Below are 17862 nucleotides of genomic sequence, written 5' to 3' on the forward strand. Positions count from 1 at the left end.
TTAGTTATCAAAGTTATGCAGATGATACACAACTTTATGTGTCTCTGTCACCAGATGACTGCAGTCCAATAGACTTAATGTGTCAGTGTCTGGAGCAAATAAACACCTGGATGAGGGAGAATTTCCTACAATTAAATGAAGACAAAACTGAGATTATTCTGTTTGGTAGCAAAGAGAAGAGGGTCAGCATTGGCAAACACCTGGAGACTCGGGCTCTTAAAATTACCAACCAAGTTCGTAACCTGGGAGTGTTGATAGACTCAGATCTGACTTTCAGCAGCCATATCAAAGCTGTCACTAAGACAGCTTTTTACCAGCTCAGAAACATCAACAGAATTAAAAGTTTAGTCTCCCAGAAAGACCAAGAGAAACTCATCCATGCATTCATCTCCAGTAGACTGGATTACTGTAATGGTCTTTTAACAGGACTTCCTAAAAAGAGCATTAAACATCTGCAGCTCATCCAGAGTGCTGCTGCTAGAGTTTTAACCAGGACTAAGAGATCTGAACACATCACACCAGTTTTAAAATCTTTACACTGGCTTCCAGTCAGTCACAGAATAGATTTTAAAACCCTTCTGATCATTTACAAATCCCAGAATGGTTTAGGCCCAGAATACATCTGTGATATGTTCAGAGAATATAAACCTAGCAGAGCTCTTAGATCCAAAGACTCTGGTCAACTAGTCCAGGCCAGAGTCCAGACTAAACATGGAGAAGCAGCATTTAGCTGTTATGCTGCAAACAAATGGAACAAACTGCCAGTGGAGATTAAACTTTCCCCAAATGTTGACATTTTTAAATCCAGGTTAAAAACTTTTCTTTTCTCATGCGCCTATGCATGAAATCTGCACGTTAACTTTTTTTTAACTTATCTTGCTTTTAATCATTTTTAATGTAATTTATTATTTTATTGTGATTATGTGTTGATTATGTGTTGATGCCTTTTACTATTCTAAATATCTGTAATGTCTTTGTTTTATGTAAAGCACTTTGAATTGTCCTGTACATGAAATGTGCTATACAAATAAACTGCCTTGCCTTGCCTTGCCTTACCCATCCATCCATTATTTAAATGTTAAATGGACTGTACCTATACAGCACTTTTCCAGTCATGGTGATTACTCAGAATTATTTACACCACATGCCACATTCACACACATTTATACCCCCATAGACACATCGGAAGGCAACGTAGATGTGGACACTTTGGCATGGAGTCAGGGGAAACCTGGAATCGATCCACTGACTTCCCAGTTGGTAGACAACTGCTCTCCTGAGTTACAGCCATCCCTGTTTGACCTGTTTTATACACTTAAGGGTCACAGAGTTATAACTAATTACTTAAAATCCTGAGAGGATGATGGTTCGAGATCAGGGCTGCTGGTTGACCCCATGAATAATTGGTTCACAATTATTACTCAATTCAAATACTAGCCAGGTGATTGAAGACATATTTTACTACATATCTGTCCTTCCAAATGAGGAAAACTTGTCGTCACTTTTTTAATTTGCATTGTATTGTTGCATTGTGGTCCTGTGTATGCACAGTTGTATGTTTGTATGTATGTACGTTATTTATTCCTGCTGGGGCCTCTTGGCCAGGTCATGTTTGTAAATGAGAACTGGTTCTCAAACATTTTTTTACCTGGTTAAATAAAGGTTAAATAAAAAAAATAAAATAAAATAAGAGTAAAAAGTACAACTTATTACCGGGTGCTGGGGGTGTGTTGGACCAGCGAGAAGAGGTCGGTAGAGAAGTAAGGAAAACTGAGGTTATCTGTGGGCTTTAGTGAACATTCATGGAACGCTTAGAAAACTTTCCATTTCAACATTCAGGCAAAGTTGACATCGTCGCCACAGTGCCTCGTCAGCTGTATTTACGATGAGTTTACGATGTCCTCCTTACAGACCAGTAGACAGGAACCCAGTCGATTCCTGACACTGGACTGGACCGAACGGCGCTTCGCTGTGATTGGTCAGTTGGGTTTGAGGTTGTGAATTCACAGCTCACTTCCTGAAGTGCAGCACTGTGGCCAAACCCAGACAAATAACCACACCCCCTCATTTAAATATAAGAACCCAAAATAAAGAGCAAAATAAAAATGAGACTGCAAAATTAAAAGTAAAAAAAAAATACATGGTACTACAACATTAAAGTTTCACATAAATAGAAATACCATTCTAAAATTAAAAGTAATGTCATTTTTATTAAAAGAATAAAATAAAAGCGATGCTAAATAAATAAAAAGTGTTAATACATAATGATTAATTAATTAGTTATTAATAAAACGGCTCTCCATAAGAAAGAAACATAATGCTCTCTTCGTCTTTAGCTTCAAACACGTTTAAGAAATCCAGCTGTCAGCATGTGATGGTGTGTCTGGATGAATGAGAGGCTCTTTAACGTGTTTTGCCAAACCATGGAGGTTAAAAGAGGATAATTAATCATCGATTGTGATGTTTTCCCTCCTGTCAGGCACTAAAACCTGCACAGACCTGAAAGCTGCAGAGATCACCGTCACAGTGAAGTTAACCTTTGTTTTCACTTATTCTCATTGTTGAGCAATTATGAGTCAGTAAGGAGAATATTTATATTCCCTCTGGAGATAAACGTGGGAACTAAAAACTCCTTCAAACTCCATCCAGTCTTTTATTTCCTCATTGGTTTGTAGCTGTTGAGACGTGAAGTATTTTTGCTCGAGTACTACAAGCATAACTGTGAAGAACTACACTTTTAATTTTCTGTTCACGCATCTCCATCACAGACAGAAATGCTTGACTCTTTACTACCAAACAGCTTTGAAAATCAAACTGTTAAAAGAAGATTTTCCAGAGTTTTTGGTTTCTGCTTCCTCAACAATGAAATCTTTGTGGGTTTTTTCTCCTCTTGGTGTTTTCAGCTAACCCCCAATAATCGAGTCAGATGGTTCTATTGAAATTACGCTGAGTCAAAACTCCAGAAATGTAATTTAATAACAAGAGTCCAGCATCAGATACATCAGACTTTATTTTTCACATTATTAAAAAAAATGGCCTTTTGTTTTCTGGAGTGAGGACCCCAGGATTTCTTGGATTCTCATGTGTTTTTTTTTTTGTTTGTTTGTTTTTTTTTGTGTGTGTGTGTGTGTTTGAAATTTAAATTTCTATACTATACATTTGAGTTATCCGCTTTTGTTTATGTGTTTTCTTTATATTTAGACAATGTTGGAAAGTGTTATTCTGTTTGAATTTTAGAGCTGGCACCATGAGTGAGAAGAACAGTAAAGAAAAACAAACACCACAGTCTCTATTTTGTCAGTAACCTCTATACTCTACCAGTCATACACATGGACATACCCTGCTATTGAATTTAATGGCAAATTGTGTTCAAACACCTGTCTGATAGTGGTAGGGGTTTATGTAAATATATATAAATATTTAGTTACACCACCAGATGGGGGTTTGGACACAGTTTCCCATCAAGTCCAGCAGGGGGACGTGTCTAGGCTGGTATGGATGTAGATGAGGTCATCTTGAACTGAAACTGTGAGTTGTGACAGCGTGGAGTTCTTCCTGAGTTTAACATAATGAGTTGGGTTCTGTCAGAAGGAAAAAGCACCAAAGTAAGCTGTTATAAATCATGGCACCAGGTTAACAGAACACGCAGCCATTAGTTAATCAACCCGTAAAACTTGCCTGTTCAAGTTGAAACCGTTGAGCTTACTCACAATTTTAAGGCAGCTTTTGTTCTTTCTTTTCTAAGTTGAACACACTTCAAATTTATAACAGTGCTGCTTCAACAGCCCTAATTCTAATTAACCCCTTAACGCCTGGCATCACAAATTTGCATCAAACCACTTCTGTGACAGGTCCAGCGTTGGTGATCTCTGCGCTCACGTTTTGTGTTGTTTGGAGATTTCGTCTACATGGACCTGCCACATTTGGAGCCTGAAAACACTCATTAAGAAAATAAAATAAGTGGGTCCCAAAGTGAATAAGTCTGAAAAATTACTATTTCTTTTAGTTTTTTACAACCCAGAAGCATCGTCCCTGAACTGATGGTGCCAAACCCCCACCTTCACCTGCATGTGCAAACTCCGCCCACAGCTCCAGTAATGGAGGATTACAGTGTTGCGTTCCTGCTGCAGAAGCTACTGAACATGATGTTGCTGGTCTGACAGTCGAGTGTGACCTGAAGCAAAAGTTTTATCTTCTCCTGTTTTCCTCAATACTTCCCCATCTTCTCCTTCATATATTTGTTTACAATGCAGCGTTTATGCTCCGTCTCTTCTCTGTTTTTGGTGCTTTTCTGTGGCACCGTTACAGCGCTAAACACTGATGATGTGCTACAATGGTTTTCAGTGGTTTTCGTGTGGACGCACACAACTATTTTTTTATTAAAAAGGGTTTAATTTCCGTGTGGATGTATCATGAGAATAAACTACCACGTCGTCCAAATTTACTGCACAGCCGTCCACATTGTGATTAACGCTCCTCATTGAAAGCTGGAAAGTTGCAAACGGAAAAACCGTGTATGAAAACAAACTGCTTGGAGTGGTCAAGGCAGAAATTTCAGGTGGCTGTTGAGTCAAGAGAGCCTGCAAACATCTGATTAATGCAAACACACAGCAATGTAAAAGAATTGACACTGCTGACCCCTCTGAGGTTTAAACACAGCCAAGAAGTGTTGTCAGGTTTTGGTACAAACAGACAACAGACATGGTGTCCAAGTCCAGCTAGAAAATTATGGTTGAGCTGATCCAATTCTCAGCATATATTCAGCTTCCCCATCCAATAATCTACGATTATCTGGACTATAACTTCTATATAATCCTTGTCTTATTGACTCAGCATGAGTATAAATCAGGAAAAGGAAGCAGCAGCTTAACCAACTCCAAACACTAGTCTGACAAGTGACCCAACACCTACTGACCACACCTTTTATTATTTCAGTTTTTACATTAAAAGAACACCTACTGTCGTGATCTATGCGTATGCGTTGGTTCTGTTTTTGGTTTTTGATTTCTGTTTTTAGATAGTTATGTTGCTTTATATTTATATTTTCTACGTCTGAGGGGCAGAAAGTGATTTCCAGGACAGAAGCAGATGACTGGGAGTGGTGGCCAGGTTGAACCAGACAGGCATTGTATAGTCTGCTTGGTGGGTTCAGCTCAGGATTGGCTAAAGCCTGGTACACACATAACAATTTTTGGGCTGTTTTCGCCCCGATTTCGCCTCTTCCCGACCTCGAACGCAAATGCCCGATCATCATGAGATTTCCCTGTCCAATCATCATTTGGTCTATGGTGTGTTACGAGCCGATTTGTCCCGATTAACTGCTTCGAAACGGGCTGTAGCCGACAATTGGGAACATTGAACATGTTCAATATTTCAGTGTCGACTTCTGAGGAACACAGACGACTCGTGCATTGTAACTGCATGGATTGTGATGTGGTACAGAATGTAACCAATCAGAGCGAGCTGGCTGGGGAACCAGGACGTAAATAAAGTCTGTGTTCACGTCGTCTCCAGTCTGTTATTTTTTTTAGTTCTGGTTTTTTCTGTTAACAATAGTCCCAAGACCTCCATCATTCCCCCGTCCTATATATCCCCTTCCATGCTGCTTGTTCTGTTTTTCGATTGTTACTATGTTTCTTCTTCTTCGTTTTTTGCCGGTTGTTGATATGGTTCTTCTTTGTTTTTTGCCGGTTGTTGGTATGGTTCTTCTTTGTTTTTTGCCGGTTGTTGATATGGTTCTTCTACGTTTTTTGCCGGTTGTTGATATGGTTCTTCTACGTTTTTTGCCGGTTGTTGATATGGTTCTTCTACGTTTTTTGCCGGTTGTTGCTATGGTTCTTTTTCTACGTTTTTTGCCGGTTGTTGATATGGTTCTGCTACGTTTTTTGCCGGTTGTTGCTATGATTCTTCTTCGTTTTCTGCCGGTTGTTGCTATGGTTCTTTTTCTACATTTTTTGCCGGTTGTTGCTATGGTTCTTCTACGTTTTTTGCCGGTTGTTGCTATGGTTCTTCTACGTTTGTTGCCGGTTGTTGCTATGGTTCTTCTTCTTCGTTTTTTGCCGGTTGTTGATATGGTTCTCCTACGTTTTTTGTCGGTTGTTGCTATGGTTCTTTTTCTACATTTTTTGCCGGTTGTTGCTATGGCTCTTCTACGTTTGTTGTCGGTTGTTGCTATGGTTCTTTTTCTACATTTTTTGCCGGTTGTTGCTATGGTTCTTCTTCTTCGTTTTTTGCCGGTTGTGGCTATGGTTCTTCTTCTACATTTTTTGCCGGTTGTTGAACATTTGTCCGGCTCGGAGGACTAGATTGTAGACGAGTTGTGGGACAGCATCTTTATATGTGTGTTGTTCTGTGATTACATTCTTGGAGCACACCACACACAATACGATCAAAACTGTTTTATTTTCACGTGTGAGGTCTTGACCAGATAAAAAATCTCATAAGATTAAAAAAAATCGTTATGTGTCTACCAGGCCTAAGGCTGAAACGTCACCTAAAATCTGACTGTGTTCATATAACTGGACATATTATATATGCAAGGTTTTATTGTCGTCTCCAAATCCAAAACACATGATTTCACTTCTGTAATCAGGCAGCCAAACTGAGAGGAGGCAGGACGGATGGTGGAAGGGGATTACAGGCCGATGTGACCTTGTAGGTCTGCAGGAGATAACAGGATGTTTCAGAAAAAATGATTTAATAAACATTACCTGGTGGACTTTTACCTTTTTATGTCCAGGTTTAAATCCTCCATCCTGTCCTTTAACAATGGGATCAAGTAATTAACAGGACAGCACAAATCTTCAGAAAGAGCCTACATGTCCGTCAGATGGACCACCAGGTCCATGTTATACTTAAAGTTTCTTTCCTCCTCTGCTGCAGGTAGTTGTTGGCAGAGAAGAGAACGGGACTCAAACCACCGATGTTCTGGATTTAAACCATTAAAAGAACATTTTGAGGTCTGTCCTGGTATAAAAAACACTCCTAATCTATAAGTGATTGAGACAAGTTGTCACCTATTAATGACCAGTGTCGTTTATGAGTTTTGAAACCACTTAAATTTCTAAATAAACATCATTTGCTGAGTTATTGGAGACTTCATGCTGTGACTCCAGCAAATATATATGATTTCACAGTTTTACCAGATTCTGTCAGCAGGTCATATTTACACATATTTGTAAGAGACAGTTTGTAGATTGCCAGTATGTCAATGTCAAATTTATTTAAATAGCACATTTACTACAACTCCAGTTGCTCAATGTGCTGAACAATGAAACAGTGAAACAATAATTAAAAAACACAGAGCACAACAAAACAAGAATTAACAAGACACATGTTCTTAAAACTCTGTTTCAACCACGGATTAACCACAGAAAAACAGCTCTGTAAAGAGCTTATCCAACCAAAGTAAAACACAAAGTGAGCTTAGCTTAGCATAATGACTCAACACCAGAGGATACAGTTAGCCTAGCTTCCTCCAGGCTTGTCGACTGAATGTACTTCCTTTTTTTATTTGGTATGATCAGATAACTGGATGATTAATGGAAAAAATATTCAATTGTAACTGAAGTCTTTAGACTTTTTTTTAAATTCACCCTGCAGCCAGGTTTTCTTTATTAAGTTGTGAAACTTTATTCCCAGGATGTGATCAGACAGGACACAAATCAGCTCTGCTTTCACTCTTTCATCCAACCATAAACACAGAGACAAAAACCCTGAACATGAGCGTTCATGTTCATTAATCCAAGCAGATTCCACAGAGCGAAACAGGATCACATCCAACATGGCAACACGATAAATAACAGAGAGGACACATTAGAAAGCACACACCTTCTTCTCTCCTTTATCGGTATTTCTCTGTGGAACCCACTGAAAATGTGCAGCCATAATAAAACCAGAAGCATGCGGATTGGCTCTAAACTTCAGGTGACTGAAATTTCAAGTTTTAAACTGAAAGAAATACTTAAAGAAGAAAGTATCCTCTTACTTAATGAAAACAAACCCATGGAGCATAGCATGAAAACTCCTGACAACTGAGCACATAATTTCACCCCAAACCTTTTCAAACCAGACCAACTGTCTGAAACAGACTATATCAAGACCCCCTGTAGCAGCTTTACAAAAGCTCGAAAAACGGACTCATGGAATGTTAAGACAACGCCGAAACTAGCAGCTTGGCTAATGTAGCTGACACGTTAGCAAAGCTAAAAACACTATGCAGTGAGTTTGGCTGGACTGAATCATTATCTGATTGGGTGAGCTGAAAAACTCCTTCTTGGTGATGAAAGCAATCTGGGTGAGATAAAAAGAGGGGTGATGGCAAATGAAAAACATATTGAGGAAGCTGAAGCCCATATAGTTGTCACAGGGGAAAAGCTGGACAGAACCAACTGCAGCGACAAAGCGGCTTACGTGCCTGGAAGAAAAAAGTGAGGACTTGGGAAAATTGCGGGAGGAGGACAAACATTCGGCTATTTGGTCTTAAGCCTGGTACACACACACAGATTTTTTTAATCTTGTGAGATTTTTTATCTGGTCGAGACCTCACATGTGAAGATAAAAAAGCAGTTATGATCGTACTGTGTGTGGTGTGCTCTGAAAATGTAATCACGGAACAACACACACATGACGATGCTGTCCAGTACTCAAATACAATGTAGTCCTCCAAGCCGGACAAACGTTGAAACGTAGAAGAAGAACATTGTGATTCTTTTTTTGTGGCAACAATTAATGTCCACATGTTTGTCCTGCCCTGATTTTTTCTAAAATGTTCAAAATATTTACAACAAAGTACTTTAGTTATGCACTTAAGTGTTTGCCATCATTTAAACATAAATAAAATGTATTTCAGATATTAGTTTTTATTTTGCACACTTTTTTGGTGACAAACACACTCAGTTTCTATGTGTCCGCAGTGCAATGTAATCAATTTCCTCAAGAAGTGTAGGTCATTAAATTATATATAGATATATATTTCTTTTCATAACTTGATAAACTAGACTAAACTTTATTTTGTTATACACTTGAATCTGGTGAAACTATATTTTTTATTTGCTAGTTCCTTCATTTTCTACATGTCCCTGTAGTAATTTTCCACCCTGTTACAATATGCTTTACACCTTCAAAAAAAAGACTGCAATTCCATAAAAGCCGATTACAGGAAGTGACATCGTTTGGTTTTGGTGGGAATTCAACTGTGGAAAAAAAGGAAAGCTTAACTGTAACTCTGTCTTTACTTTTTTTTATCTTTAACATGTTAGACCTGTATGAGGCACTCTTAAAGTTCCACCCTGTTATTGTAAACAATGAAAAATGTTTATCCAGCAGAAAATTGAAAAACACATCTTAAATTCAGTTATTAAAGGTGTGTTATTCTGTTAAGGGTTAGCTAGCTAAATGCTGATCAGTTAAAGAGCTACAGCTAGATTAGCTAAAAAATTTCCACCCTGTTAGGTTCCACCCTGTTAGGTCTAGGGTGGAGAGTCATAATTATAATTATAATTGAATGTTATTAACATTATTTACTTCATATTTATAGATATTTGTGTGTCTTTTAACATTACGTACACACACACCCACACACATGTGTGTATACGTGTGTGTACATATGTAATTACACACACATAACTATCTACCCATATACATAATTTTACACTATAATACAGGGTAATGCAAGAGAAAACATTGTTGAAAAAATGCTTTGTTGAATAAATGAGTAAGTTAAATTTTTCTATTCTTAAAACATAGGAATACAACTGCATGTTAATTATGTCTTTTGATTTCTTTTCTGTTATAGGCAAAGAAAGTTAGGTCAAAGTCAGAAAAAAAGGAATAAACAAAGACTGGAAAGAGAAATAGAAAAACTTACAGCTCTCCTGGCAAAACAAAAAGCAAAAACAGAGAAATACAGAAAGAGGTGGCAACAGAGTCAGCCCAAGACCCATCACCAACCCTTGTAATACCTGTCATTTCAGATGGCAAAATGCAGGACAATGAGGAAAATCATCAGAATTTGGAATTGGGAACAAATATTTTCCACCCTGTTATGTTCCATTCCACCCTGTTAGTAAGGAGTTTTTTAAAAATTTTTTTACTAAAAACATTGAAGACTGTAAATCTTGTTGCACCATATTAGGAAGTGAGGAACATTAAATACACATATAAGTAAAAGTTTTTCAAACCACCAATATTTTCCATGTTGTCGGTAAAAATTAGTTAAATAATTCTCTTTTTAATAATAGAGGCAAATACTATTCATAACTAAATTATCTGTTACAATTTAAAGAATAAAACATATTATATTAGCAAAAGGGACATAGTCTTTATAAGAAAAAGTCAACATTGATCAATATTTACATGTTAAACTATTTGTGGTCCATATGTAAATGTCCCTAACAGGGTGGAACACATTCAGAGACTATGTTTAAGAAGAATACCTGTAATTTTAATTTTATCCACTCCTGAGCTTGACCACTATGCATTTCTTATTGTTAAACATGTCAGTGTAGTAACAAAATATTAAAAACATAAAACATTACTTGTTTTTTTTTCAAAGGCCATGAAGTCACAATGTTGCTGCAAACAGAGAATGCAACAACCAGCAAAAACAAAGAAGAAGAAACATGGTAACAATTGAAAAACACAACACAGCATGGAAGAGGATATACAGGACGAGGGAATGATGGAGGTCTTGGGACTATTGTTAACAGAAAAAGCCAGAACTGAAAACAATAACAGGCTGGAGACGGCGTGAACACAGACTTTATTTACTTCCTGGTTTCCCAGCCAGCTCGCTCTCTGATTGGCTACATTTCGTGCCACGTCACCACCCACACAGTCACAATGCAAGAGTCGTCAGCGTTCTTCAGAAATCGGCTCTGAAATTTTAAACATGTTCAATGTTCCCAATTGTCAGCTAGGACCAGTTTACGAGCGGATTATCGGGACAAATCGGCTCGTAACACACCACAGACCAAGTGATGATTGGACAGGGAAATCTCATGATGATCAGGCGTTTACCGTCCGAGGTCGGGAGGTGGCAAAATCAGGACAAAAACAGCCCAATATCGTTATCGTTATCGTTATGTGTACCAGACTTTAAAGAAGAAGCTGAGGGTAAACGTCTGCTTCTGGACATGACGTGACATGACCCCAATGGCCGTTATTCACCACCACCATATTAACAACAACACAATTCCCCTACTTCCATTTACTTCACTATACCAGCAACCAAGCTTCCATCCCCTTCACATTACCAGTATGTGACCACCATGAAACAAATACAGAAGTTTGTGTTGGCCCTTGCTTGATACACATTTAATGATCAGAGTGAATGGTGGATAATATTTCATGCAATAAAAACTATTTAGGAAATGATCTGAAGATTTTGACTGAAACAAAATATCACATCATCCTCTGGACACACACAAGCTGTAAGAGCTTCACCCGCCCTCTGAAATGATTCTTTGTGTTACGTAACATAATGTTAAGCAATCATCTCCCTTCCCTCCACTGATCAGGTCTAATACACCAGCTGCAGGTTCTGTGTCAGAGCTGGTTACCTTGGCAACGCGTCACAACGAAATAGTCCACTCAGCCGCTTCTTGTGATTAACTTACGATTTTAACGCTAAAAAACAACATTAACGCATTAATAATTTATTTAATATTTATTTCTTTTGTAAGTGACCATGGTATAAGCGGGATAATGCCCTCCGAGGTGTCCATTATCATAAATTAACAAACTTCACGGAGGCAACCATCTGATATATATATATATATATATATATATATATATATATATATATATATATATATATATATATAATATTAACAGTAAAAAAAGCAACATTAACACATTAATAATTTATTTAATATTTATTTCTTTCATAAGTGACCATGGTATAAGCAGAATAATTCCCTTCGAGGTGTCGGACGGTTCATGTCTCTGCGTCGCCCATTAATTTATGATAATGAACACTTCATCGGGCATTATCTGTTACACACTCAGATAGATAGATAGATAGATAGATAGATAGATAGATAGATAGATAGATAGATAGATAGATAGATAGATAGTCTACATGTACAGTAAAAATCTATAATAACTTTAACTTTTAAACCTGTTTGGACAGCCATGGTAACCAAGTGAACAGGGCTGTTGACACCACTTCATGAAAGAAAAAGATCTGTTCACATTTCCCGTTTCGCTTCCATGGGTGTTTGCTTTATTGTAGACAGCTGTGTGAGTTTTAGGAGGGCTTCATAACAGGAGCAGAGCTAGCCCAAATAAGCAAGTATAGTCAAGAAAAGAAGCCCAAAAGCCTGCAACCCGCGACTGATGATATTTGTGACTTTACATAAAAACAACTTAAAGTCACTTATTTCAAGCAGATTTAGTAACACTTCTGCCTTTCTCTGGCACAGTTGTCTGTATCGCTCCGTTTTTAATCTATCTGGCTTTCTTTCTCTTTCTACTGTCTTGTTACCTGCCTCCTAAACTCTCATCTGTCTGTGCTGTAGTGCCACAAAGTTTACCGCCGGGAGCCTCACAGACTTAATTGGCAGAGTGTATCATTTAACTCACATGCAGTTGGTCTGCATGTTTTCTGGCCACTACTGAGAAGACTACAAAAGTTGCACCAGTTAAGGGGCTCTTCACCCTGTCAGATTTTATATTCTAGGTCAGGGTTCAAATGGGACAGGTTCTGGGTCTGGATCCAGACCGCGGTCTGCTTGTCTGTGACCTCTGATCTATGGGATGGTACTACAGATTGTAAATAAAAATGGCACAAAAACTCAGTAAATGAGAAAAATGCATCTGTGGAATGAGCAGTAGAGTTGAGCATGTTGGTAACCAAGAAAAACTTGCAAGATCTCCTCACTAGTCTGTAATGAAATTCTGCTTAGGGCCACATAAAAGCTCTGGTTGGCCCTGCCTGAGGTGTTCTGGTACTGGAGTCACTGATCCCCTTGGGTCCAGTTAAGGGCTGGGATATACTAGCTGTTAGCGAAGCGTCCTCATACGTATCATGGCTGCTATGCGTTCCTAGCGTTCGTTTGGCACATAGGCCACTTGTGTTGATAAAAGGTAACGTGTTGCAATATTGACTTGACCACTAGAGGCGCTCCTGTGAACATGAACATGACAGGTCCAAGGTAAACACAATGGCGGATAGTTTTAAAGACCGTCTCTTAGACCTTGTCCACAACTATCGGCATCTGTAAAATTTTTTCTCCCCGTAGCACAGTGATAAACACTCGTGCCTGAAAAGTTGGGAACAATTTGGAAGCGTTTTGGGAGGTTGATGACCCAGAAATAAAATGACCGGTAGATTGAAGTTTTCACCATTTCAGAGTCCAAGTGCTGTGTACTGCCCCTTGTGGTAATCTCCAGTACTGAGCAGTTTTGCGACACCATGTTTCCGTCGTTTGCAGCAAGTATACACAAACGTAGTGGAATGTTGGCGTGTACGCTTGTGCTTACAGCAAGTATATCCCAGCCCTAATGCTGCAACGTGGTTGTGCAAATCACCAGTTTTAAGTTGCAATGTCACATGATCCCTATCCGCATGAATAAAACATGGCATGCTTGGAGCAGACATCATCTGACTGCTGTTACAGGTCCATGCTCACTGGTGTTGCCAATCAGGCAACAAAAGTCACCTTCAGAATCAGCTATTTAGCATTAGCAGAGAAGATTTGGCAATGCTTTCATAAGCACAACCCACATACTCAACTATGCTGCTCATCCCAAAAACACATTTTCCTTACAAATGTGGGTCCATTTAAAATGAAAATACAAACAAAAATGTTGTGCTAAGAACAACTTTAATCAGGAAAATGTTTACAGAGGAATTTAATTACCCTTGGAAGTATCCGGATGGGCTGCCCCCTGCTAGTCTGTCGAAAGAAAGCCAGTTTGCAATACTTTTCCATTAGCAGGAAAACGCAGCAGAGGACAAAGTTGTCACTTTCTCTGGTGCAACACATAGTTTATCTCTGCATGTCACACAGTTGGATTCATTTGAGTGAGAAGGGGATGGATTCAAACATCTTTAGCATTACTGAAGTTTACTGAGGAAGATGTCATGTGGAATTTAAAAAGATTTGCTGTTTCCTTGAATCCCACGACCCATAGAGCATCTTTTGAGGATATCTGATTTCCTTACTCTGTCATTAGTTTTTTTAAGGCTGTGTTATGTGGTTTGTTGACAAAGGGCGCAATAAAGAACAGCAGCAGACTGATCCTTTAAATCACAGTAAGCTGAGCTGCAGACAGAAGACTTTCTACAGCCCTGCGTGGAGACTGCAGACAGGTCTCGACACATCTTGCTGTACGTTGTAACCATAATAAAGGAGAAAGGAAAGTTCGAGCTCGCGTTCTGAAAACAGGCAGCTTTACTCTGAGCCAAAATTCTGTCCTCGGAGACACCAAAGCAAATATTTCTTCCATGCATTCGGCGCAGCTTTTCACGGCCTGACAACTGTTGGAGTTATGTTTGCTTTAGATGAAAGACTGCTGTTAGACCGTTATCTATCAGTCTGAATCTTCCCAGAGAAAGTCAGAGTGCTTTCACACCAAGCCAACAATCAGCTATCAGGACTTTATGTCACTGTAACACACCACTGGCTTTGTTGATGACTGTTTTTCAATAAATGAAAGGTGTTGGAAAAAAGTAAAGAAATTAATGAATTGAAAGGGATATAAAAAACGAATAAAAAAAAAAACACCTCACAACAACATAACAGTTTCCCTTCTGGTATAAACTACTTTTATTTTTTAGTCTTCCTTATTTGATTTGTTTGTTATGGCTTCATTTTCAGTTGTTCATTGAAGATTGAGGATGTCTTCGAAGTAGACTTCCTCATTGTACACAGTGTTTCTGGTGCACTGCTTCTCCTTCCTTAGCTGCCCCATGGACCAGAATCCTCTCAAAGTTGTCGGGAATCAATCTCCATGGCCTCTTCGAACTCCTCCCACATCCAAGCCACGTTTCGCTTAGACTGCCAATATCTGTCAGCTGTCCCACAGGCCAAAATGATCCGATAGGACTCTTTCAGCTTGATGCCGTCCCTCGCCACTGAGGTCCACAAAGGTTTACTGTCATGACAGTGATGCTGGTGATCGGCAGTGATGTGGACTTTACATCAGCTGAGCTGAAAGGCGAAGCTCTCGGTTTACCGGTCCATCTACATTCATACCATCACCTATCGTTATTACAAGCGGTTAAAATGTGTTTCCTCTCGAGGGTGGCTGGGCTCTCCCTTAGAGATAGGGTGAGAAGCTTGGTCATCTGGGAGGGGCTCAGAGTGGAGTCGCTGCTCCTCCACATCCAGAGGAGCCAGATACCTTCCTGGTGAGGTATTCTGGGCCCGTCCCACCGGGAGGAGACCCCGGGAAAGACCCAGAATACACTGGTGCGACTACTCCTCTCGGCTAGCCTGGGAATTGCTTGAGATCCCCCATGTACGAGCTAAATGACGTGACAGAGCAGTGGGTTGAGTGTAGGCTGCTGCCCCAACAATCTGACCCTGGATTAACAGGGATGGATGGATGGATGGATGGATGGATGGATGGATGGATGGATGGATGTTTCAGTTGACACTTTTCTGGAACAGTTCCCTGTTTCCAGTCAGCCAAAGATGTGCAACAGGGCAGTAAAGCACAGCTTATTGTGTTGCATATCTTTCTAGATGAATATTTGTTGACTTTGGCTAATAACCAAAGAACATATTTTCCAGTCGTTCTGAAAATAAAACAAATCAGGTTACAATAAAAAAGACTGAATGTTAAGACAGAGGTCCCCCCATTGGGACAGAACAAATAAAAAACTATCATTTAAGAAGGGAAAGATAACCAGTGGGAAAAATATGAAAACCTGAATTACTAAACTTGGGAGCAGGGCCATCAGCAGAATTTTAAGAAGTACTGAGGTCCACCAATGATTACCCGTCACACATCTTAGTTAAAAAATAAAGCAAAATGAAATCTGAATTTTATTTTAAAAGGTAGCTAATGACATTTTACACAAACCACTTCCACTCTCTCATGTCCTCTCTATTCTCCATCTATTCTGCCTTCTTCCTCTTCATTTGTCAACATAAGATTTATAAACACTACTGACCTCTGTTCGGATCATTTTGGAATGAATGTGCACCATATTATATAACTGCACAACAGGAATTTGCATAAAAGAAGTAAACTTGACAGTCTGAACAGATGCTAGCTGCTAGCTAACTCTAGAAACAGAAACCTCACTGTTCTCAAAAAGACACGCAAAAATCAATTGCCATCATCGATAGACGGGAACATTTCAATAGAAACTTAACAGACAGAGTTATGATGGATGAACACTAGATGAAGAATGAAGCTATAGGGACCGTATGTACCTGTTACCTGTGTTAGTTTCACTACATCAGCTACACCCTGCATGCATGTTGAGCTTGGCTGGTGCTCTCACACTAAAAAAACAACACAGCTCGAAAGTATTTATTATATGAAGTTTACTCAGAGGAGTACAAAAGCCTGAAAGAAGTTAAATTGAAGGTGTGAGTCCTGTCATGGTGTGGACAGAAGGGAAGACAACAGACATGGTTTTTGTAGTCAGGCAGCTTGTTTTTCATCTGAAACAAAACATTATCTTTAAGCACTTTTAATTAGATTTTTTAGTTTTTCCATTTGAGAGAAGTCACATGACCCAGAAGTCCTTTCTGCTCCATGTATGCTGTGTTGAGTACACGTCCAAAACTCAGCTCATCTGATCATCGCAATAAATCATCCAGAATGAAATATGTTTTTACTTTGTTCCGCATGACCACAAGCAGAATGAAAACTGATGTGTTTTCTTTTTGTTTCCGTCTGTATCCATAGAAACGGAACAACTTGTTATTTGAGAATTTAGATATTAACTGTGGATTTCAGTTCATGTGAAGGAGCTTTTGGGTGAACAGATGGAAACTTCTACATGTTGAGATTCTACTTTATGTTTCTGGGCAGGAACCATTGGGTTCTTGGAAGAGGAAGGGTCGACAACCTACTCCCCTTACGAGGACTCAAATGTAACAGCAACGCCAGAGTACGACTATGACTACAACGCCACTTTCGACTATTACTATGGTAACAGCAGAGGAGCGACAGCATCAGAAGCAGTTGATTTAGTCTCAGTTTTGTCTGTATGATATGAACTAAGTGTAACATCGGTGTTTGTCTTTGTGTCTCCAGTGACGGGGAACTACAGTGTCATCGAGAATGTGAGCGATCCCCCCATTGTTGTTGTTAAGGTGGGTTAAAGTACAGACTCATGGTATTTCATTTTTACATGGTATTCACACAACATTAGCCTAATAGCATAAATACCTAAGAGCACATTCACACCAGCCTTATTGATTAGATTCCTAGTCCGTTTGCTGGGAAAGTCTGCTTTGTTTGGGACATCGTTAATGCGCAAACAAAGCAGACTCAAATCAAAGAAGTGGACTCGGTCCGCCTACAAACAAAGGTCTCAAAACAAGGTGCATTGTGGGTTAAGTGCATGGCATTGTGGGTAAATGCAGCCTAAACATGAGTGTGTGGGGATGATAGGTGGCCCTGGACAGAAGAAATGTCTCCTTCTCGACGTGGAAGAATTTGGGAAACATTCTGATAAAATTCTGATCAACCCAAGACCGCTAAGGTCGGATTCAGCTCCATGTTTGGTTGTTATGTACTAGAAACTGAAGTTGTTCTGCATTAACCAATAGATGAAGCAGTTTTCTTCTTCATCGGTTGTCTTGTCTCCTTCAGTAATTCTCTGTGCTTCGCCACCTCTGGCAGAGAGTGGAACATGTTATTTAAAAGGTCAGATTTGTGTAAGTAGTGCAA

Source organism: Melanotaenia boesemani, chromosome 6, assembly GCF_017639745.1.
Source record: "Melanotaenia boesemani isolate fMelBoe1 chromosome 6, fMelBoe1.pri, whole genome shotgun sequence".
NCBI lineage: Eukaryota > Metazoa > Chordata > Actinopteri > Atheriniformes > Melanotaeniidae > Melanotaenia > Melanotaenia boesemani.